General features: G+C 38.2%; 1 protein-coding gene across 1 annotated transcript in view; it reads left to right on the top strand.

The window, feature by feature from the left end:
- Positions 1–251: 251 nt before the first annotated feature.
- The window catches only part of gabra3 (gamma-aminobutyric acid type A receptor subunit alpha3), a 96,813-nt gene continuing 71,975 nt past the window's right edge, over positions 252–25,089 (top strand). The window contains exon 1 of the mRNA XM_072375433.1: positions 252–597. The gene's annotated coding sequence lies outside the window, so the exon portion shown is untranslated. The remainder of the gene's footprint in view (positions 598–25,089) is intronic.

Here is a 25,089-nt window from a genome sequence, read left to right as displayed (position 1 = left end):
TTCCTACTGCAATGACTCGAATCAGATTACTTTATCACTGTCAGCGAAAGCTCTTAGGCTTGGCATCTCTGTAAGTCGTGGTTGAAGCTTGGGCACCTGCGTCAGAGCTCAGACAGCTGGATCCTGCTGAATAAGTGGACCCACGTACCCCTGTTTCTCGTATGAGAGGTTGTTCTGCACAAACGCACAAGGAGGAGGCAGCGTCCTCTCCAGTTGTGGGGAGCATCACTGACAAGCTGGTCGGTTAACAGTGAACCCTACTAAACGTCAACTACGTGTCCATGTGGGCATTTATCGCTGTGACAGATCAACGACTCTAAACCAGCCCTCGGGTTCAGGGTTTGCCCCTCCTGTCCAGCACCAATCTGGGATGGATAGAAGGAGGGGGCGGGAAGGTTAGTTTGAAGAGGGCAGAGCTTTGCGAGAGGACGCCGAATTATCCATTATTTCACAGCTGGAGGAAAAAGATCCATACCAAGTGGATAATAACAGTTAAGAGAGAAATCAGTCGGACTAAACGTCAGAACCTCATTAAGTCCAAGGAAACCAAGGCAAGAGCGAGAAGAAACAGCAAGAACGCAACCCTTAGTGCTACTGGTGAGATTCTTTATATGTTTTTAATGCTTGTCATTACTTGAGCTGTGTCTCACGTCGTGTGATTTGTTTGGTTTCGTTCATGTTGGTGTGTAGATAATGGCTGGAGATGTTTTCACTTGTGCTTAATGGCAATGTTTCATTCACATGCAACAACTGCTGGTTGTGTTGCTGCCGCAGCATAACTGACGGCTTAACAGGTCTCCCTTGCCGAAGTGATAATGATGCTGGTCTGAGGATGCGGCGCCGCATGCGTATCCCCGCTAGGATGAAGATTTCGCTTGGGAATTAAGTATTGTTTGGGCAGTGTTTGCAACGAACGCGCGGATTAGTTTTATAGGGATGCAGTTCTGACAGTGGTGCTGTTAAATGATTTATGTGGAGCTTGAGTCGACTTCTAGGACAGTCGTATGGCAACATAATGCGACACTAGGGCTCGGGCGATAATTGTTAGGCTACTTTCTGTAAATGGTCAATTAAGCGACGGGGCGCGTGACGTTCTTGTGAAAATAAAGCCTGATATAAAACCCGCAACTGCACTCTTACTCAAGTCTCTTGCTTTGACCCCGAGTGCTGGAGATCTAACCTGTAACGAGCAACCGCTACCTGTGATAAGACTGTTGAACAGAGGCTCACTTAACCTTGGAATAAACGAGAGGGTCTGGAGCTTTCTGCCTTTCCCCCTCCCCGACATTGCCATTAAAACGAACATAGCTGACGTTTATCTGTAGCCTCTAAGTTTAACTGACGAAAAAAGCAAATGAATCTATGATGACTCTTTTAAATTAAGACTTCTACTTGGGCGCGCGTTTTTCATGTGCGAAATTAGTCTCTTAATAATTTAAACTGTATTTCACTGAAACACATTATGAGGAGACAGGAGTCTGGCTCATTCTTTCTTGTAAAGCTGCTTTCCTCGACTTAAACCCCTCACGCCTCCTCTCTGTCTCTATCTCTGTGGCCATGCATGCTGGAGGCTGTAAAGTGTCACTGGACACATGCTGAAAAATGTCAAGCTGGAATAATGTTTCTGTAACATCAGACTCTGTAGTTTCAATAATTCATATCCTGAAGCATCTCCTAGACTGTAGAAGTGTTTGCAACCCCCCCTTAAAAAAAATAATGGAAAATTGGGTCAACACATTCGAGCAAAGAAGACCTTCGGCAACAGTTTTGTTTGTTTGTTGCCTAACTCAAGAGTCACACATATGGGCAACAAATAGTTTAAGTTAAAGACAAGTGCCGAATGGCATCTCCAACTGGGCTCCCATGCTTTTAATAACGATTATTTGTCTGTGTGCAGAGTGTGGCAAATTTCCCCTGGCTATTTTACGATATATCTGGTTCTGCATATCTTTAAAGCCATATATTCAAGATATGTTCAACCTCGAGGACTGAAAACTTTGCAAATCTGCAGATCCCTGAATGGCAACTTGAGGCTAATAAATCCACAAGTGTAAAAATCCCCCACTCTACAACAAACATGTTTTAAAGGCTCGTACAAAAATAGTTTTCCCGTCCACAACTACTTTACCCCTTCATGACGACAGTATGGTGGTGAATTTCTACATATCCTACCTGCTTAAATGATAATAAAATCTAAAGTTATATATTATAAAAGACTGGGATGCTTTGAGCAACAGGTGGGTGCCATTGCCTTTGCTCAGTGGATGTGAATAGCGTCGCAGGATTTTCAGTCAGATGGCTAAATGCCAATCCTTAGTCCATAAACTAATGGTTAATGCCAGGGTGGCTACATTCATCTTTTCATTTCAGTTTATGGTATGCACGGGTGAAGATGGAGATTCAGACACTTCAGAGGAAGAACTATGGCATTGCTCGAATTGTGGCTTTGTGTTTTCATGCTTTTCAACAGCCAGTGTCAGAGGCCATGCTCTCATCCTAATTACTGGAAATTATGCAGGTTAAGGGTTGTGAGATGACATCCATATTTTAGATTATTCCACTCCAAGCTATGCTGTCCTTTCCATGTCTGAGGTGCTATTCTTTTCTTTTTGAAGTTGATGTCCTCTTCAGGACATCGCACAGTTTTGTTTTTACCACACTTCTGAATGTGATGTAACGCGCAGCCGTATGTGGCTCCTCACAGCCAGCTCTCAGTCTGCATTATAAAAGGCTCATAATACGATGACTCTCTGGACTCGCCAGTGTGACCACAAATAAATGACTTTTCACAGCCAGTTTCTTCATCTGTTGAGACATAAGGAGCAAAGAAACACCCTCTCCACACACACACATACACACACACACAACACCCCTTTCTTCACATTAAATGGCTGTGTGGTGAAAGGGAAGAAAATTCTGATTTATTGTCCAGCAGGGGATGTGTCAGGCAGAGCAGATTTTGTTGAAGGAGGGAGTGTTATCTTATCCGAGAGCCACAGATGGATATGCTATGCTTTCATGATTTGGAGAACCTGCTACATCTGAAATGACGTGATTAGAGAATCTGTTTGTAATTGCAGTTCTTTGGACCCTGCATGCACATGCAGTCAAATAAGACGAGAGGCAAAGACAGAGGGAGATTGTTGCAGGAGTCTGCATTTGCATTATTGGTCCTCGACACAATGTGAGGCATGATGCAGTAAAATGCAAAAGAATCCCAAGTGCTAAATAAATGAGCATAATGTTACCCATTTTACACTAAACTGTTGGTGTTTCGTTGCTTTTTTTTGTTTTTTGAGAAGGCAAATATCCTGCCAATAAATGAACGTTTTCAACGTGTTTTTGGAATGACTCCATATGCTAGATAATAGGCTTACTCGTCACTCTGCTTCTGGTTCATGTTTACAATTAAAAAAAAGAAAAAAAAACATGAGGAAAAAAAAAGGCAGTCAGAACACGCATTGCCCTATAGAAAGGCTTGTTTTGGAGACCTCAGTATGAACCACCGCGCTGGTCAAGAAGACACTGGACGGAGGCATACAGCAACTGATGATGATAATGATAACAGCTGACAAGACTTAATTACGACAACCCTTACATATATTGAAGCCTCAACCACGATCACATCAGTCATAAACAACAATCTCTGAGGGGAAATTTACAGCTTAGCTCTGCAGTGTGACAGATGATGAGAAGTGAAACAAAGCAGGGCAATGAGAAGGCCATGCTGGGTTAGTGCAGACGGAGAAATGCAGATACACTTGCTTTGCTCATCTGGCAAAACCAAGCATGATTTGTAGGAATATGTGAAGAAACTGAATGTTTTAAGGCTGTGCAGTGCTTTAGTATTGCTTTTCAAAATAATAATTGCTTCAGAGAATGTTACTTCGCTCTCGTTCTCTATTATGGTGATGTCCCCTTGTTTCACCCCCCACCCCCCCCCCCCCCCAGATTAATCACATAAGCTCCATTCATGAAGGAATAATCTTACCTTCAGATGCTGATTTGTGAGCATTTCTGTGATTGTCACTGATCTAAATCTTGCACTTTTTTTCTGCCAGATCAGTAGTATGTTACTGTAAAATTCCGCTAACAAATTACTTGTATTTCTGTAGTCTGACTTGAAGAGAAGAATCCTGACAAGAACAATCACTTGTGAACGCACATCTCAGTTATTTGGAGGGAATATTACCTTTTTCAACAAGCATGAGCATCAAAAACGTTGTCTGTGGTATGATGAAAGACTTTCGGAGCTTTTGCTCAAGCTGCACAGTCTCTTTCAAATGGTTCTTTTTTCCATCATCAGTGTTCACGTTGGTCTTTTTTTTTCTATTCAGTTTTAGACTTTATGATGATGGTAAGATAGCTTTCTTCAGAGCAAACGATGAAAGAAATGGTCATATGTGCAACATTTTACTAGATTTAGCACATGCACCGCTTTTAAATGAAATCATGTACACTCATTATCCAGCGTTATCCAGCGTTTTTAGAAGCCATTGTCACAACATATAGCCCCTCAGGCTGTGTGGTTCTTTGAAAAGAAGGGAGTGAGGAATAGCAATCACGTAATCATGTTCTCAAAATAACAAATCAACTGCTTGACTTTTTTCAGCTTTAGATCCACTATAAAAATCTGCATGCTTCTACTGTATTTCCTGTTGGAATAAAACCATCCATATATTGATTTTATGGGTTGCTTTTTTTTCTATGAAACAAATCCAGAGTAAATCATATACCGCATGCCTTTCATACTGTCTGTGACCTTTTAAGATGAACAGTCAAAACCTCTCAAATGTCAGAACCTTCCAGGAGCCTAAAATTGTCATTTTAGGACCAGCTGTACAACAGAGACAGAATGTCTGCAGGTCATGAGACACTCCTAAAATGTCAGACATTCATGAACTGAAATGGTGTTGAAGATAAATGCTGTATTTGAAGCTGTAAAAGCTTTTAAAATGCTGCTTGTCTAGTGTAGAATTACCGCAGTCCTGTTCTGTTCTAGCAGGGAAAAGGAATTAAGAAGATATTAGATATGTCTTATGATTTAAGCTGGCAGATGACTAAAAGCTATCTGAGTCTGTCAGGCAAATACATTGAGTGGTCAGATTTTGTCCCTGATCCAAATAAACTGAGGAACATTGCTTGAAGATTATTTGCTAAGACAGCGGCTGCGCTTTAACCAAGTCAGGTGTATGGTACAAATTATTGTCACATCTGATGTTTGTAAAAAGAATGGTGGCAAAGTAATGATGTGTTTAGGGTGCAGGAGCATGGAAATAGACAATTAAAGCTTTACATGGCTGCATAACTTCCTGAATACAAATTCATGTTTCCATTTATGTCTCTTTGAAATGAACACCAATCAACAAATAGACATTACTCAGCTTGAACTGCCTTTAGCTATCTCAGTCACAGGTCTTCCTTGATTATACTCGTAGGTTTGGTGCTTTTGTTTTTCTCTGAGACACAGTGAGTAAAACACCAAACACGCTGCTGTTGTCTTAGTAACGTGATGTTTTTTGGCTAAAGAAAGTGTAGGTTATTTGAAAGTCCCGAAAGGCCTCTGCGAGAGAAGAGAAAGCTTCATCAGTCTTTTGTTTACCTTGTTAATGCACCTGAGAAACCTGGACCCCAAGGGTGTCACTATCTTAAAGTATTTCAACTTCACTGTTCTAGACACTGTGTCCGTCAAATAGACTACTGTGAGGGGCACAGCAGTTTTATTTTGTTGTTCGGTGACACCCTGGTGTTCCTGCACAGTACAATAAATAATATGACCCTGCTGTGTGTGGTTATGCCTTATCAGTGTGAAGCGAATAGCTGTAGACATCAGGAATATCCCCACAATTTCCAAGTCCTGGAAGGACATCTCCAACCACAGTAGAAAAATAGTAACGGCAAAATATTCAAACATGGGAGATCGAGGATAACTCTGAGAGTACAGTCTCATCTTCATAGACCACCCTGGAATTTGTGCTTTGAAGTAATTTTGGACAGCTCGCTATTATCTTCTGCAAAATATATAAGTGAAAATGACCTAAAGACATGTTATTTAACCTTTCTTTGCTTCAAGGGTTTGTATTGGCCTTAAGTCAACTCTTTGGCTTCATGAATTGTTGAATAGTGTTGGAAGCTGGGAAAGGTTCCTCTGCCCCTGCGACCCTGAATTGAATAAAACGGTTATAGAAAAGGGATGACTGGATAGATGTAGAAAGCAGTAGTAGTTTCTTAACCATTAGGGTCTGTATTAGCTTATAAGATTAATTTTGGCATTGGCTATATAGATGTATATTTGAACGCAACAGCAACAGAAGTTGTGAACTACTTGAGATGTATACCAAAATGAATAAGACCAAAGAGATGGGAAGGCTTTCAATGCCAACCAACAAGGAAAATGTTTGTTGTAGAGCTTTGATGTCAGCATATTTCGCCTCTACCGTAGTTTTAAGTTGTATGTTTTGTGAGACTATACAGCAATACATGCTGGTAACATGACTACATTTACAGATACCCCATATATCATGGCAAACAAAAGGCTTTCTGTCTAAGAGAGTGCTCTTCTGTTTCTCAGGCTTTTTTATTAGATGTCACCTCTCATCTCCTGTGTGTGAAAAAATACTAGGCACTCCATGAGGTCTTCTTTCTAACTAGCAGCATACCTGAGCTCTTTAAGTCCACTAAATGTATCGATACAAATCCCAATAAAAGTGTTGAGAATACAGCTGCAGGTCTTCAGAAAGCCACCTTCATTAGTAAAGCCTTTCTTGTTTTCTTATCTTTAGGAAAGCTGGGATGAGTTGCGTTACCTCTCTTGTTGCTTGTTGATTGGAAACTACAACCAAAAACTTATTTCTATCCAGCAAATGTAACCTTATAGAAACTGTACAGCTTTCTTCACTTACCGTGTAATTTAATGGTAGATCAAAAATAAAACACTTTGTGAATTCTGTAAAATAATTTTAAAAAGTATTTGATTTTAACAGTGAATTTTAGTCAGAAACGCTAATTATAGAGTGTTAAGACCTATACGTCCAGTTGGGATTGCTTTTAAGAAATTCTTAAAAATAATTAAGTATAATTTATGTTTTTGATAGTTATTTATTAAATCTCCATAACAATTGTTTATAATGACTCATGTAGATAGTAATGTGCAGGAGGAAGTTCAGTTTTGATAATATACATGTCATTATCACATTTTCATACAATCAGACTGCATACTGTTTTAGTACATAGCCTATACAGTAGACCATAATGAATTTTAAATCATTTTCAACGACCTCATGCAAAGAAACAACAGCTATTCTATTAATAACTTCTCCATAATTTTTTCATTTATCTATGTGTCATTATAAGCAGCCAAATGATTGGGGGGATTTAAATGTATGTAGCTTCTGGACGCTTTCATGCTGTCTCAACTCACACCTTATTATTCCAGGTAGAGGCATAGAGAAATTAATTTCACAGAAATTATTTTGTGTTTCTCCTGCATTATCATGCACAAACATAGTGTGAGTGTCATCCCAGCCTTTGAAATAAATCTTTTAAAAGTACAAGGAGATTTTGCAGTTTAAATAATGCCAATAATCGCCCTTTTCATCAACATTGATGGGATTTTTCAGCATTTGCTGGAAAAAAATTATTAGTCAAGGTTGGAGTCAATAAACGATGTGTAATAAAAGGCCTTAGATATTTGGTATCAATATGTTGTTTGGTTCATATGCTTTGAAGCTCTAATACCAAAAGCATGGTCATCTTTTGTTTTTCACCCTCACTTAAAAACTGCGTGGAGCCTTCTGTGTAAAAATTTCTGATTGCCATTAGGGAATCCTATATTCAGACATAGGTTGGTGCTTGGTAATTTGAAACGTAGAAAACACAAGTTACTCTTAAGGTTAATGCAGGCATCCAGCGATAAGATGCTAAAAAAAGAGATAGGAGTAAGATCGGTGTACTCCACGTAGCTTAATTGGATTATTGCTTACACCGAATATGACCTCATTGCGGTTAAAGAGATTTTAAAAAATGCTGTTTACATGACAGTGTGTTATTCAGAGTACGGTCTTAATCGGGTTGATATCACAATATTGCTGTGCAGGTAAACATAGCCACTGTATTTAAAAGCAAGTTGGATAAAGCCGATATTGCAGAATTAGAGTGGTCACAGTGAGCATTAAACAATTTACAAAGGGCACAAGTATATTTCCCATTACAACTGGTATTTGAACAAGAAAATGTATAAACACAATACACTGCCCCCATAGAATATCTTTTATATCTAAGGTATGGTACTAGCCTGCCAGAAGAGCTTTTATTGATAATAATACTGCATCCTGTATAAAACTATCTGCTAAAAAGGAGATACTAGTACATTGGAAATTCCAATAAAATATTCTTACAGAAGGGGGCTGAGGGGCATAGGAATACTGATTTAATTATGATTTAAAACTAAAACTAGGACCATGCAAATACTAATATTGAGCAGACAATGGTCACTGCTGTCACTAAAGTTTCATGATGCCATATCTATCCCTTTGTCTTTAATGAACTGATGTGCGATATGTACAAAACCAGCTCGCCCCATTAAATGCAGATCACTTTTTTCAGTAGCAGAATTGGTGCCATCCTCATGTGACTTCGGTGGACAGTCAGACCTTGGCCTTGTGCTGATACACATACATGCACAACATGAGGAGGTGGAGTGACAACTTTGTTTGACTCTGACACCCACCTTGAGCGAGCTTGACTTTATGCCAAGAATGTGAACACAGATCTGTTGGAGGACAGGGTGACTTGCTGCAGTGAAGCTGTCCTCCTGTAAAACTTGTCACAGGTTACCCTGAGAATAAATGTCACATGCATTTAACTGAAGGTCTGGCTTGTACTGCAAAGCTATGATACATTTTCTGTACAGTAACTAGATAATGTTGTTGTGTTTAAATAACCTTTACACGCATAGCCAAAAAATCTAATGAATTAATTCTGCATATCAGTCTAATCTTTATTACATACACTCAGGAGTCAAAACAATTTCTGCCTGAGATGATGCTGCTCTTCCCTGTACTTCTAAAACTGCTTGAAAAGACCTTGTTCTGTAGTACAAATCTCTGAAGGTTGGTATGTAGAATCTGACATTAAGAAGTTAAGCATCACTCTCTTTAAATCCTGTAAATTACAAGTTTGTGATAGAGTGGCTGCCCTTCAATCAGAAGGTCATTGGTTTGATCTCCAACTTCCCAAGTTTATATGTTGTATCCTTTGACAAGACGCTGACTGCCACAGTTACCACCCACGTGTTCTTTATTTGTAAGCTGCTTTGGGTAAAAGCATCAATTAACTTGATGTGATGTAATCATCTTTATCCCTGACTGTTGCCTCCATCAGGGTCGAGGTTTCTAGAAATGACTTCAGACATCTTTATCCTGAATCATTTGTTCCAGGTAAGTTCCATTCATTTGAAATCTGCTTCCAGATGGCAACAACAGACGTTTTTTGGCCAGTTTTATTTCCTGTTAACCTGTGGGTTCAAAGTGAGCATATGCCTTGCTGTATTGCGCATAGTTGTGCCAGCACCTCCCCCAAATGTCTCTGAGGAATCACTACCTTTACAAGTTAATGCTGCATTTCATGGCAAATGTTTTCTTTGCAGGTACTGTCTGGTTTGTAAGTTCTACAACAAAGCTGATGATGCTTTTCATATTCATGCTTTTACCACTCCCTGCTTGTTTATTACACCCTGCTTATTTATTACACCCTGCTTATTTATTACACCCTGCTCGTTGAGAATGCCACCAAGGTAAGTGAAGCTCTAGCACTTTCCAACATGATGGACGCTGCACTGCTTTCTTTGACCTTTAAGAGCTTGCTATGTGGATGTTAAAGATAGGAAGGCTTAGTCGATTGCAGTCATGCTGGTCTATTCCTTCATTTGAGACTGGGTGTGGGTGAACAGGGCCGTGTGCTCTGCAAAGTCAATGCTACCCATGGCCAGGGGTTTACCGGATGCTTTTCGATTTTGAGCTGCAGATGTTTTTTTTAACCCAGTGGATGGTCAGCAGAAACGGGAAAGGTTTCAATAGGCATCTTCACCATGTCTTTTCTTGGAAGGGCTGATTGACAGGTTATATTTCTTCCCCTCATGACAGAGCTCCAGACAGACAAAAAAGTTGCATGTGCAAGCATTTTTTGAGCGTACAAGTTAGAATTAAGGAAGCTGCTGTGTTAGCTAATATGAACTTTTTCTTTCTTCACTAGTAGTGCTGCTTTTTCTTGAACTGATTTATTTCAGCCATGTAGTGATGATTAAACATGGGCATACACAGGTGTTAAACAAGCCACCAAGCTTTATAAAACAGTTTATACAGATAGCTGATTATTCTAATATTCCTAAACAAAGGGTAGGCTGGTGGAGAGGGACAGCTAAGAGATCTCAACTCAGAAACAACTGGTGATGAGCATGGGCTTGGGGATGATTGCAGGTACAGGTAAAGAGAGACCAAAACTGTAAACTTGTTACAGAGTAAATGCAGCTTGAACTTGAAACTTTGAAGTCTTACAAAGACAGTAAGAAACAAAAGCTGCAGGAATTGTTGCATCACCTGAAATAATGAGCCTCTCTCCACTTCTTTGTTTTGGTTAAATTAAAGTAATCACTCAGCAGAAAAGGTTAGGGGCATGGCCAAATTAGTTTTAATGATAAATAATAGTAATTAAAATGTTCTAAAGTCAATCATAAATGCCCAACATTCAGATTTGAATGCACAAGACGAAGTATTTTATTAGTCAATGACAAAAGTTCATGTAGAGTATGCAGCAAAAGAGGCAAAAAGAGATAATGAGTTATGTGAGAATTGTCAAAAAAAAGCCCCCCCTCCTTCCATATCTAATTAAAAAGAGGACAGAGCATCTCTACACTGGACTCGATGTCAGCTTTTTGCACCCCTACTGACATGTTATGGCTTGCAGACTTCCTTAGCTCCTTTATTGTCCAGTTTGGTACGTTTGTGTAAATTGATGCTGGAAGAAAGGAAGAAAAAAAATCAATATTTTGTTGTCATGACAACCGTTGTAATGGTTTTGCTGGTATTTCAAGCATATACATTTGTCTTCATCCATTTTAAGGATGACTGTGGTTCAGGAGATTGAGCAGGTGATAAACTAATCAGAAGGTGATTGGCTCAATCCTTGACCCCACCAGCCCACCTGTCAAAGTGTCTTTAGTCAAAAAACTGAGCCGAACACAGTTATACTGTTGCCATGGCTACTCTGGTCAGTTAATATCCAGCTGGTAACTAAATCTATGTAATCTTGATTGATCTGCAGTAACTAGTCATTCAGCATGGTTACATTCACAGCTGAATCGAGCTTAGGTTACAGCTCGCCTATTTCATATAACTGGACTATTGGCCTTATAACGGTATACATTCACACAAAGGGAATCGAGTTATTAATGTCCAACGCCACAAACAAAAACTGATCAATGACAGTTAATCACTTCTTTAATTATTTTCCGCTAGTCGAGTAATTGAGTTTTCTTCTGGGATTGAGTTAACTAACAGAGATACAGTTGACATAAAGATAACTTGTTATTTTACTTTAAATACAATAAGAGCTCCACAGCAAATGTTAATGATTGTAAAACCAAAGATGGATAGCTTTGTCCTTTCTACTCCTCTTGCTAATAATGTCACAGCTATATTCTGACTTCAGCTAACTTTTCAGAATGGACGAACATGAAAGACCCATCAATAAACAGCAGCTTCACAATATCTTCATTGTTCTAGCTTCAATAGTTCCTTTAGGTATTAGATATTAAAGCAAAATTTTGGGATTGCATTGTCCTTACAATGTGTAAAACCGTGATCATATTCTGTGATATCTGAATATTGGTGTTTCTACAATGTGTATCTCAGCAGCACTTTGTTTATTATTTCTCTTTGGATTTTAGCGCTGTATGTTATATAATTTAAGCCCCAATATTCCCATGTGTGCATATATTCACATCAGAGGATGTGCAGTGTTAAGGAAGGTAAATTGATTAAAAAAATCTAACTTTTTGTTGTGCGATACAAACAGCACAACAAGTAAACAGTTTTCCCATATGTAGACAAATAGAATATTGCAGTATTAGTTTTTTTCAGTATTGAGCCCTAATTCATGAGTTTTAACTGATAATTGAGAAGAAGAATAAAGAATGAAAACATTATATTCTCTATAAGCAGTACAAATTGTGTGGGAGCATTAGCTTCTCTGGGTGAGAACAGACTATGATTTTTCCTTTCTATGATTGATACGAGAATAAATTAAAGCGTTGTTGACTTGGACTTGGAAACGATTATGGCACTCAGACTTCTAAACAAGTCAGATATCTTCACTCAAAATTGAGGATTTGATTAAAGTTGGATTTCCTGAAAGTTTCTATATGAAAAAAAATCTTACTTAAGTGAAAAGAAAAGTGTGTCTGGTTTTAAATTACATTCAATGTCAAACGAATTGAATAGAGAAAATCTAATTCATTCAGGCAACAATTGCTTTGACTGGCTGCCAAAAACCATCCTGAAATAACAGTAATCGTAACAGTTTATCATAAAGCAATGTTCTATATAGTTATAGGGATACTGAACTTCTTTTGAAGTGGGTTTAGTGATGTTCTTAGTCTATAGTTAGTGTTTTATCAGCCAGGGCTGTCACAGTTTGGTGAATCAGATGGTTTCCTGACAGGTGAGCTAAAGCTAAAAGCTACTTAGCAGTGGATAATGAGAAGAGGTCATTTTTCACCATCTAAAACAACTCAGACTTCAAAGGTTTTATAGCAATGAGAGCACTATATTGTGGAATATATATAAGGATGTATATCATTCTAAAACATAATATGACTCTAAAGCCATCAGGTCTGCCATCTGTTAAGCCTTTTGTGAATGTTGATATCAAGTCAATCAGCAAGTTCTCTCAAAGTTACAGCAATCAATTCACAGTTCAATTTTCCACCAAGCCAATTACTTTGTGCAAATCTATGGTGAAAACTGTTGTCAAAGCTTAAGATAGCGTAGTGACAAGGTGCAAGACAGTAATGATTTATCCTTCTGCAGATGTTATATTGTTTTTTTTAGTTACGATTTTCATTTAACTCACACATGCTCTTTTCTCTACAATTCCAGCCAGCCTTCTACATTTCACTGCCCCGACTTTAACTGAATTGCTTCCTGCATCATGTACACATAGGTATGTGTTGTATTTGAATAAAAGAAACAAAAAAAAGATATTTACTTCTGATTGCATCACAAAAAGAAAAAAAAACATATGAATATGTGAAGCAGGTCACATTTGCAAGCAGATACCCACTCAACAGCATGTGTCCAGACTGCTGGATTACTGGAGCTTATGAGCTCAACGCTTCATTCATGCTTGAAACAAAGTAGCGTGAACAATGCTCAGTTTAGACTTGCTCACCCCAGCTGCAGTCAGTCACACTTGTTGTAGTTGTGTTCATCACAGTCCCTGCTCTACCAGCAATCTCTACCAGAGTGATAACTTGCTACACCAGCAGTCAAAGCTGCCTTGATCACCAGAGTCACTCTCACCAGCAGCAGCCCACACAGACCCTCCAGAATTATGACTGTCACCGACATTCAGTCATGCTTTCCTCAGTTGGCCTACAGTAAGGACGTTCCAAGAAGCCAGATGCAAAGGCTGATGTTTTCAATGACGTGCCATGAACATAGTCAGAGTTGTATTCACCCTTTCTACATTCAGCATCACTCTTACCAGACACATGCTTACCTCAGCTATAGTCAGTCATGCTCACTGGAGTGCTGCACAGCCTGAGCAGCTGGCACTGTACAGTGCATGAGACCAAGCAACTACAGTTGAAGTCGCATTTGCCAGAGGCGTCCTTACAGCTGCCATCATTCACACTAAGTGGGGTCCAACTGGCCACACAAAAAGCCCAATAAACACCACATCCAGAGAGACCCAAAGCAGATTGTAGCTCTGTTCAGAGGCACATACCTCATTCCACTGGAGGAAAAGCTGATTATTATCTAGGAAAAAGAAACTTAGAGGTTATTGGGAAAGCTGCAGATTTATTCATGCACATGTGTTTGTGTGATTTGTTAACATTTGTGGATGAAATTTGAATGTCTACTGTCAATCTCTGTAGTGTCATGTGAAGTTAATGAAGCTTGTGGTTGTCCTGATTTGTGAGATCCACATTTGCAGAGCAAGGTCTTTTTTGATTCAGCACATCTGCTCCTGCCATAAATATAACTATGTCTTGAAAGCCTGATATACTCCAGGGAGAATCACTGATATTTTTGTGCGTTATAAAGGAACATGTGTGTCCCATTCCTGCCTAAAGCAGAGCCAGAGTCCACAGTTTATATATGAACCGTTAATTTAGTGTAACGTCAAATGACAGTGTTTGGTCAGTGCATAGAAATTTAAGATAACGCATACCAATTCCTCAGATGACTAAGTTAGGGTTAGGTGTATCCAATTGTGCTGATTCATCAGGCATCAGTGCAAATCTTATTACTGCTGGTTTACTTTATTTTCATTTAATGCATAATTAAAGGAAGACTGGTATGGTAGGAATGATTTTTTTTTTTTTTTAAAGTAAAATATTGGAAATCCTGAGAATTACTTGAAAGATTTCTACATCTCTTGAAAGACCTAATTTTAGCTTTACTGTAGCAACAGATCCTATTCAGTTCATTTCCAGAAATGGAACAAACTTGTTGCCTTTAAGATTACTCTCATTCATCACAAAGCTGCACCATGCATAGTTTATTATTTTATGATGCACTCTTGAGCCCTTACAATATATCCTTGTTTAGATGGGATGCTACAGCAAGAAGCCATATTTAATACAATTTTTTACTAAGTGGTAAAGACAAGCCTATGGAGCATCAAGGTGAGCCACTGCATGGATGTTTGATTTATGGCTCAAATTATTCTGTTGGGCCGGAATAGCATGTGTGTTGAACTCTACTGCTCTTTGTATGGCTATAACCACAGAGTGAAACCTTGCATTCCAATTACAGTCTGGTTATGTAGCTGTCATTCATGTTAATAATGACTATAGATTCTGTTTACAGTGAGTCTTAAACCTGTCTATACATACTTTGCTTGTTAGTGTGATCAATGGATGCTGATAAAGCAACTTCAAAGATGAACATTAACTGCGGTTTGCATGACTGAAGTTGTTTTTCTTTTGATAGTCAACATTTACCTTGAGGGCTACGCCAATATGTGATCGACCTGCGGATCTGAGGCAATATCCATCACATCTAACTTCAACTTTGTCACTATAAACTGTCGCCTAAGAGTTAGTTTCAACAAGATTAGAGTTGCTGATTGAAAAGAATATTAAAACTATGTAGAAAGATGTCACTACTTGATTGATCGCAGAATATAAGTTCACAGTCTTTGTGAGCCTATTATAACTTTAAAACATATTCACCCTTTAACTTTACAATATCAGTAAACTCATTTTGAATTGATAAGCAATATTCAGGTGATAAATAATTAAATCATAGAGACTGAGCTAATGAAAATCCATGTGATTTACAGCATATTTGATTATAGTTGTCATAGTACAATAAAAAACAGCCATGTGTTTTAATTTAGTCATGGTCGGAGAAAAAAAGAGGGACCAGACCCAAACACAGGACTTACAGGAGGAGGAGACTGAAGACGGGCAGCTGAAGAAAATTATGGCTTTACTCTAAATACACAAAGTAACATCAAGGGGGCTTGAAAGAAAAATCCCGTGAAGGGTTGAATGAGTATATATCAAAATTTCTAGCAGCTCATGTAATGTTACAGGATTTATTTGGAGATCATAAGGTTTTTAGAGATTTAAAAGAATGGTTGTAATCTTTTGGCTTGCTGGGGCCATAGAGGAAGTTGTAGAGGATGTCCAAAGTCACAGCCATAACACTTGGGCAAGGTTTCATGCCAGAAAACCCAATAGTTGTTGAGATATTCCAGACTAATAATAGAGAACACCCTACACGTTCAAGCACAAACCACTTTTGTTACGGTACTGATTAAAGTGGTATCTAGTCAGCATTTGTTCAGTCATTATTACATGGAAGTCCCACTGGAGAATAAACTGTCCATCTCATGCTAGTGCACTTAAATTATACTGAAAACCCAAGACTAGGAGGACAAAAAGTTGAGCAGATGTTTGCCCTGTGCCCTCCATTTATTTGTTACCCTGTCACACTGATGACTTTGAAGAACTGTCTCTCAGTCTTTTGAATGGGCTGCTACATCGAAATATTAATGCTGCTACATTTTTCATACCAAGTTAATGACCCAGAAAGCTGTGACTTAAATCACAGTTGACTAAGTTAATTGGCCAGTAATTAAATGGTGCTGGAGATGCACTTAGATTTTATTTTGTGGTGCAATTTAAGTAGCACTTTCGTAGCTTTTTGGAATAGATAGGTACTGGGTGCTGCTCAGTCCTTTACCAATTAGTAAAGCTCATCAATTGGCTGTGCGAAAGAAGGCTCAACGAGACCTCTGACAAAATGAAATATCTCCTATACAGTACATTAAAAAATGGTTCATTAGTAAGATATACATTTCACAGCAGCTTGGAAGAGCAGTTGGATGAAATATTTTACATACTGCCTGAAAACTCCAAGTGGCATGGATGGTTCACCTCATTAAAAAAACCAAACAGTGTGAAGGTTTAAATAGCTGCTGTTGCTCCTGGGCTCATCTGAAAATGTCTTGTTAGCAGTACACTTTATAGGAAAGGATCCATAAAAATGAGCAAGAATGCAAGGTACTGTACAAAGTGAGTCTGTGTTCATAGTTTATCACTTTCTGGCTTGAGGCCATTGGTCCTTTGAGGTACAAACTGGATGGAGCGGTGACTCTGTGTCAAACTGAGGACAACGGGTTTTTTTCTTGGTTGATTGATAGACAAACTCTCGATAAAGGACAGTTTGACCGAGTCATCACCATGAGTTTTAAAAGTTCAATATGACCGTTCTAGTGACAGCTGTTTGTAGCACCTCTGGTGTTGTGTGTGTGTGTGCGTCTGTGTGTGTGTGTGTGTGTGAATCTAGACATTGACTTTAATTTAACAAGTCAAGGACAGATCATCCCATCTATTTTAAGTTGCTATTCAGGAGAAATTTGCTTCTAAATTTGAGCGCAACAAAACTAAATAATCCTGTCACCAATGGGATGCTTAAGAAAATCAATCAAATGAGCAGTTTTATCATAAAACAATTACTGCCTGGTAAACAAGTGGAACATGCTGTTACATGAATAATGCAGGCACCCCAGGGCCAATAGAGGGGTGCATCATTGCCTCAAATGTCGCTCTTCAGGTGATAATTTAGACACCTGGCTTGGTTTTACCTCCTGTGAGTTCAGATCTTAACCCTCACTGTTCATTTGTACAGGCCTGCCCAAGCTCCCTGAGAGCTATGACTTATCTAATGCTGTATAGCAGGTCTACCCAATGTCATTTTATCTCAATTCATTTGTCCTTTCTCCAATGACAAAGACCTTGCAAGCTGTATCTATCACACACTTTGCTAAGCCACATTCATTTGTATTCCCATAGCATCATGACAGCAGTAGGTAGCTGTGCTGACCAACACAAGATGTGAGCTGTGTCAGCGTCACTATGAAGTGGTTGGCTAAACATGTCTCACTACGTTCAGCCTTTGTTTATGCTAAAACATCAATACAACTTAAGAAACTGTGTGTCATCTAATCTCTTACGTTTACCTAAAAAATGTGATTCCTTTTCTCAGATCAAGTGTCAAAGGGTTAAAGTCAAAGATGAAACAAGCAAACCCCAATGTAAATGTTGTAAATTTTGTAGAAAGGAAGAAAATGCAGCACGATGAAAAGGTTACATGAAAACATGGCTTGTGCTGTGTAAAACATCACAGGCCCTGATAAGAGTCTCTCCAGGCTAACAGAAATCTGCCATTAGTGCCGGGCCATTATACGCAGCCAGACTGCACTGTGGACTCTTCATCTCCCTTCACAATCCCCTCACTCTGGTGCCCACTTCTGATTGTCAGCCAGTTTGGATACCCCTCCTTATGGGCGCAGACTTTGTTCCAGCTGTAATCATAATCCATTTCGGAGATGCAGAACTTGTCTCGGTCTGAGCTGAAATATTAATTTCCCCTCTGTGTGGGTCCCTTCTAGTGACCATGCAATGCCATCGGCTTTGAGGAAATCTTGTCTTCTAAAGCCTTACACAAATGTTCTGTTTGACATCTATTTTCTTGGTTAACAGTTTATTTGCACTAGTGGTGCAAGACGAGCCATTGTTTTTTTTTAATAGCTTGTATCCATTCTTGCTTCTGCCAGTGTGCAAATGATAAGGATTTTTTATTTTGACTGAGAAAATAGTTTAAAGCATCTTTGTTCTTGTTCAGACATAGATCGGTATGGATGTGTTCAATGTATTTCTCACAGACGCCACTCGAAGGAAGTATTTCATGTTTAAAGTTAAGTTTAAATGATTAAGCCATCACACTATTTATCACATCTCATTGCCTCGTCTTTGGTAGGTAGTGACCTCTTTTGTGCTCATTGATGTTTTTGCACTTTTCTCTGAATAGATAATAATTTTGCTGAAACTGTATAAGCAGAGAATTCCTTCACATATTTTTTCTCTATCTAGATTTCTCCCACAGTTCCATGTATGGCATTTGCATTCTCAACAGTAGCATAAAATAAGACTTTTGTATTGCTCACTTGTGGTCTATTTATTTTCCTTGTATTATGTGATATGCTGCTCTCTGAAATGCTAATATAAAGTTTTATAAACTAAGCCATTAAGGAGCTTAATAAAGTTCAAAGTATAAAGAGCGAAAGCCTGCAGTCTCCATTGTTCAGGCGTTGAGCTGCAAACAGTTCAACAAGGCCTGAGGTAATACATGTGCACAGGTGGTGAGTGCTAGAAAAGGTATTGCTCCTCAACAGGAATCCTTGATGAACACTGACACATTTCACCCACGAGGTAGGTACCTTATCCCAGCTGCTTTCCAGTGTTTTTTAAATCATGGCTGCAGTGACTTTTACTCACATCTGCCATGGCATGTTTGTTATTGTAAAAGCCACAGGGATTTAAATTATTACTCTACTTATCTGATACAATCTCTTCCAGTAGTAGAATGAATTATAATACAGGTACAATTCTCATTACGGTCTCTTTTTACACGTGTGATTTCACCATGGACATTGGCACGTACATAGCTGAGGTTTTTTCGCAGCTGGAATCATTTCAAATTAACTCTGAACCACACATGGATGGAAAATGTTTTTTGAATATCAGTATGCTCTGTATGAAATATTGGCTTTCTAAGATGACCTGCGTCATTTCTTCAGCATGGTTTATGAAGCTCTGTTGGAACCACACTCCGGTCATTTCACTTTTGTCTACTTTGCAGCTTTGATAAATGGATATCAAATATTGAAGGTTCAGCAGTATCTGTAGAGAATTAGCCAGCTGTGCTCTGTGTGTACAAATATGTTCAACTGGGTTAGCATTATAGATCTTACCACACTTGCAAGTTGACAAGTAAGAAGTGTTGATGGCTTATTGAAATATTGGATCAAAGTGCTGAAAGCTTTTCCTCAATAATTCTTAAGTTATATTCTATGTCATATGCTCATATATGCACCAAATCTAGACACCATTCTAGTTTCTGTTGTTTACATTAATAAACACAGGAAGCAATGATTAGAAAATCTCACAAATCTCTTAAGCAAATATTTAATTGACAGTAAAACGTATCAAATGTTTAAAGTGAGACATTTGACTGTTTCATGAAAAACATTAGCTCGTCTTGAATTTTTAACAACAGTCTGCACACATCTGGGAACTGGGGAGACCAGTTGCAGCCCTTTTAGGAGAGGAATGTTGTCCCATTTTTGTCTGATATAGAATTCTGGCTGCTCAACAGTCCTGGGTCTTATTTGTCGTATTTTTCCTTTCATGATGTGGCAAATATTTTCCTTTGGTGAAACTGAAGGCCCTCCCTGAAAAAGACATCATCTGGATGGAAGCATATTTACTCTAAATCCTATTTACAACTTTCCCCATTGACGATACCTCTGCAGTTGAATTTGCCAGTTTTACAGGCACTAAGCAACACCATACCATCTGAGATGCAGGCTTTTGACCTGAGGTCCCTCTCCTTTTCAGTCTGGAGCATTAAAGGTTACCAAATGTATTTGTCTGACCAAAGAACAGTTTTGCACTTTGCCTCAGTCCATTTTTAATGAGCTTTGGTCCAGAGAAGATGATGACGTTTCTGGATCATGTTCAGATGTGGCTTCTTCTTTACATGATAGAGCTTTAAACTGCATTTATGGATGGGAAGCTGAACTGTGTTCACAGACAATGATTTCTGGAAATCATACTTCATGACATAATCATGCCTATAATGCAGTGCTGCCTGAAGGCCTGAAGATCAAGGCTATCCAATATTGAATTTCTGTCATGTCCCTTGCAATATGCCTACAGATTCTATTAATCTTTTGATGATATTATCTATTCTAGATGATGGAATATTCAAAGTCTTCTCAATTTCACAGAATATCATTCTGAAATATAGATGCAACGCAGATGTAGAAACATATAGCTGAAACTCTGCTCATCTATACTTCTGAGAGGCTCTGCCTCTCTAAGGTGCTCTTTTCATACCCAATCATGTTCCTGACCTAATTCCAATTAACCTAATTAGTTACTTCCAGCTGCTTCTTTTTAGTTCCACTTTTCCAGCTTTTTCTTGGCCATATCTCAGCTTTTTTTAGACATGTTGTTGCCATTATATTCAGATGAGCTAATAGTTCTAATGAAACAGTGAAATGTCTCACTCTAAACATTTAATTTGTTCTCTTTTCTATTGTGACTACATTATTCATCATTCATCTAGCATCTCAAAGTGTTTTTGATTAAAATTTGATTTAAATTTAGTTTTTACACAGCATCCCAACTATTTGGCTTGTACAAAAAAAAGAAACTCTTTCTTAACATCAAATGACAAATAAGCTGTGACACTTTTACTTTTAACCACTGTGGCCTCATTTTGGAAATATTTCTGTCTTCTCCTCTCTTTTGTTGCATAATATCTGTCTCTGTAAAAATAACTCTGTCAGGTTTTTTATGAAATAATTTATTTATGCTAATTATTGACTCCAGTGCATTTTAGGAGGTCACACAGTCTTCTGCTGCTTTTTATGTGCAGCCAGGTGGAGATCTTGGCAAAACTCACAGTAAGTCTGTAAAATGTAAAACAGTTTAATACGTTTTTTTATATAAATATATAAATGTTAAATCAAAGTGAATAAATTAATCAGGGAAAACAATAATTGTTATATATTTTGTCAGAAAAAAAATGCATTACCTCACTGTAAAGCAGACAGAAAATTTCCATAATCTTTATAACAGTCAAACGCTATTTTTTACATTTATGTCTTACGGTTGTTAACTGCTGAATTTAAGTATGCTTGTGCTTGTAACAAAAATATGCCGTAAACAGTCTCCGCCTTGATTTTACAAAACTCAAATGCACATACATTTGTGCTGAAAACGAAGACAACATCCAACATCTAATAGCCAACACTGCATTTTTGCATGTATTTCATGTGAAGAATGCAGTTATTGTAAAATGAATGTAGCCTACTTTTGTGTTGATAGGGGAAATATGCTGTAATAGTTAATAGCTTTTACCAAACTGTATTATTCACTTTGGTGTATAAGAGGCATTCGCAGACAGCTGGAAGATGATCACTCTACCAGCTGAGCCACAACTGCTGTAATTAGACCTGTAATTACATTGTTTAAGGCCCTAAACTTGTACTTTGGATAAGTGTCAATTAATGTCAGTTTTATCTAATGATTATCCTTTGGAATATTTAAGTTTATTCTATTTATGTTTTGTTTTTAAACCATATTTTCAAATAAAATAAAAAATTGACAGAATTAGCTTTTTTTCTAAGTTAAATACTGTTCTTAAGACTTCTTAAGATTATACTTTCTTTTATTCAATATTCATATTTCTATTTTAATTAGACAGTTCTTTGTTTCTAAATGGAAATGGTAATGCTGTCCATTAACGCAGAACTTGTGTGGGCTCCAGGCCAAATAATTTTTGCTATCTCAGAAAGCAAGTTTTGCATTTATTTTGTGTAAAGAATAGTTTGTAACTATGAATGAACATGATGCTGTGCTGATAAATATATATATATATGTAAATATTTATAGCTGACAACAACAAAGGTAATATTATGATAGGTCTACTATTTACATCATCAAGTAAAATTATTGAAGTTGTGAACACAAAAATATAAATAAAAATATGAATCTGTTGTCTGTTTGTCTATCTTTAATTACCATAAACAGAAAAGAACAGAAGGATTTTAAAAGCATCTTAAACCTGAGTGTTTTTCCCCTGCAGTCTCGATCATTGCATTGTTTGACAGCATTGCATCTGACTCCGATACTCTTGCGTCTGAAGAGCTCAGGACCAGTTTTGCTTTGAACAACAGCAGCACGTATACAATTTTTTCGATTTCAAGTGGGTATATTCTGAATTTGGAGGATTTTGCCTCAACCACAGCCCATCTTCAGTTACTGCGGTAAGAAATTTATTCAATTGTAACTGGATTTATTCAGTTTATCAAGAGTGTTGTGTTACAGACAGTGAAGATCACAAACAATGATGTTGCAATAGCTTTAGCTAATGTCTAGCATTAATGTTAGCCACATTATACTTTGAAAAAGGCTTGGTAATTAAGTAATTAAGTGGATATAACATAAGTGTGTTTAATTATTGAAGATGTATTTCTGTAACATGGATTATCAGTTCAGTCTGTGAAAGCATATGTTTTACATTGCAAACTGCATCGTAATGAACCCTGATGTATTTTTAAATGTGTAGAAACAAGTTGTAAGTGTGTTGTGTATTCTGGATATCCAGTTTTAAAGCCTCACTTCTATCGTCACCACAGTGGTACCACAACAGTTTCTCAGGATATGACCTTAATGGCATTAAAATGCACCATTTCGCTTTGTGAATGCCAGTGTGTGGGCACTAAAGCTTCGGTTGCACACTTAAAGGAACACATAGAAAAGGGACGACCTGTGGCTTGCCCAGTAAGAGGAGGCAAAAATGTATGTTCTCTGTAAAAGCTTAATTTTGTTTGGAAAATGTGATTTGTGGATCAACCAGATAGTCAGTCAGAGAATCCCACTACAAGTGCCACCATTAAGTTGGCTGCCAGTGTTTCAGATGCTGAAAACCATGTTGTGGATGGGCTCAATTTCAGTGACCTGTATCTCAGAAATGTCTGTTTTACATTAAACTACAGGGACAGCATCTTCATCCAGCATCTACCAGTCAAACCATTGTTGAAGAAACGCAGAATATACACGAATTGGGACAGACGTATACTTTGAATAAACTAAGCTCACTTTCTAAAGTGTCACGGTTCAGAGTGGATGCGAGGAAGGAGGAGCCAGGTGCAGACACTGAGCAGGAGCCAGGAGGTAACTTAAACTCGCACATTAACACATTACGCAGGAGTAGGAATAAGACTGACAGGGAAAACCCATGGGAACAATGACGAGGATCTGACCAAGAATGAAGACAACAGGGAGTTTAAATACTGTGGGGAGAGTGATTAGTGAACGATAGCAGCTGAGGACAACTGAACACAGGTGAAGGGAGTGGAGCTGGTGACCAGGCAGGAGGGAACTGAGGAAAAGGTGAGGAAATGACAAGACTGAAACTAGACAGAAAAAAAAAACACAAAATACAGAGATCGTGACAAAAAGATATATCCATTTCAGATGAAGATGTTGTAAAAATCTGTGACTCTAAAACAATCTGACTTGTTCTTAGCTTGTGACACAAGGCTAATGATAACTGCTTACTTCAGAAGCCAGTGCTTTAAAGATGTGTGCAAATATGTTGAGCCCAAAAGGTGGTTTTTGGGTAACGACAAGAACAGAACAGAGAGATTTGTCTATTACGGTCTTGTGCTAAATACTTCGAAGGGTATGCTGGAATCTGTTTTTTTGGCAAGGTCTCATGTCAATAAATCCTAACCATATTTCCAAAAACAAATGTTCTTAGTGACTGTGACAATCCAAGTTGTCTCAAGCTGGTTCTATATCAGGATGCATTTGAAGTAGTGAACCCACTTGGTTCTGCTAAAAAGAAGCACAAGTGTACTTCTCTCTACTCAACACCCCCAAATATCAACTTAAGACCTAAACAACATACTTACGCCATTTTCCAGGGCTTATCTTGAAATGTGGCCCTGTGGCTGTGGACTATGCGCTTTCAGAGCAAACATAGTTACTTCAAAAGATGTTCAAGGCATCTGCAAAATTTCAAAAAATCTGTGTTTGACTCTTTCAGAGAGACATCAGATGTTTCAGGCATTCCTTTCTGCTGGGTTAGTGAGTCTTCCAGCCTTCCAAAAAGAAGATGGCTCGCCGTTTTACTCAGTGCATTACAGTGAGCAAGTTAAAGAAACAGTCCTACATTTTGGCTTTACTGAAATTAATACAAAATTTCCTTTTGATGTGCGGTACAATGGGCTAACTTAGAGGAAGGGTCGGTTTGTTGTGAGTCATTTTAATTAAAGATGATTCTATGATGAGTTGATGATGTAGAATTTCTTTCACCACTTGTAAAAAAAGGACACTGGAAGATTAGAGTGCAGACTCATTAGTGAAATGACTGACATGTGACCATTATCATCTTACATGAAAAATGGATACCAGATTGTTCCACTGCAGTAGAACATCTTATCAGATGCTCTGACTTTAAGGAACAAACCATTTGCTTGTGTGTCTTTACAGATATGGCTGAATCACAGGTGCTAAAGAAGATAAGTGATGCAAAGGCTGGAGTCCTTTCGGACCTTCCTGATCAAGTTCTCAAGTTGGCTGAAGATACTTTAAAGGCACTTGGTGCTGCAACCACAGATGATTTAAAGTACATTATAGATTGAGACTGCCTGGCCCCAAAATGGTAAGTGTGAAACATCCCCACCACACCATGCCATGGCACTCTTATCTAATAA

The sequence above is a fragment of the Leuresthes tenuis genome, unplaced genomic scaffold (genome assembly GCF_036924035.1).
Source record: "Leuresthes tenuis unplaced genomic scaffold, fLeuTen1.0.hap1 SCAF_21, whole genome shotgun sequence".
NCBI lineage: Eukaryota > Metazoa > Chordata > Actinopteri > Atheriniformes > Atherinopsidae > Leuresthes > Leuresthes tenuis.
The sequence above is the reverse complement of the archived record's forward strand: the minus strand, read 5'-3'. Positions and strand labels throughout refer to the sequence as shown.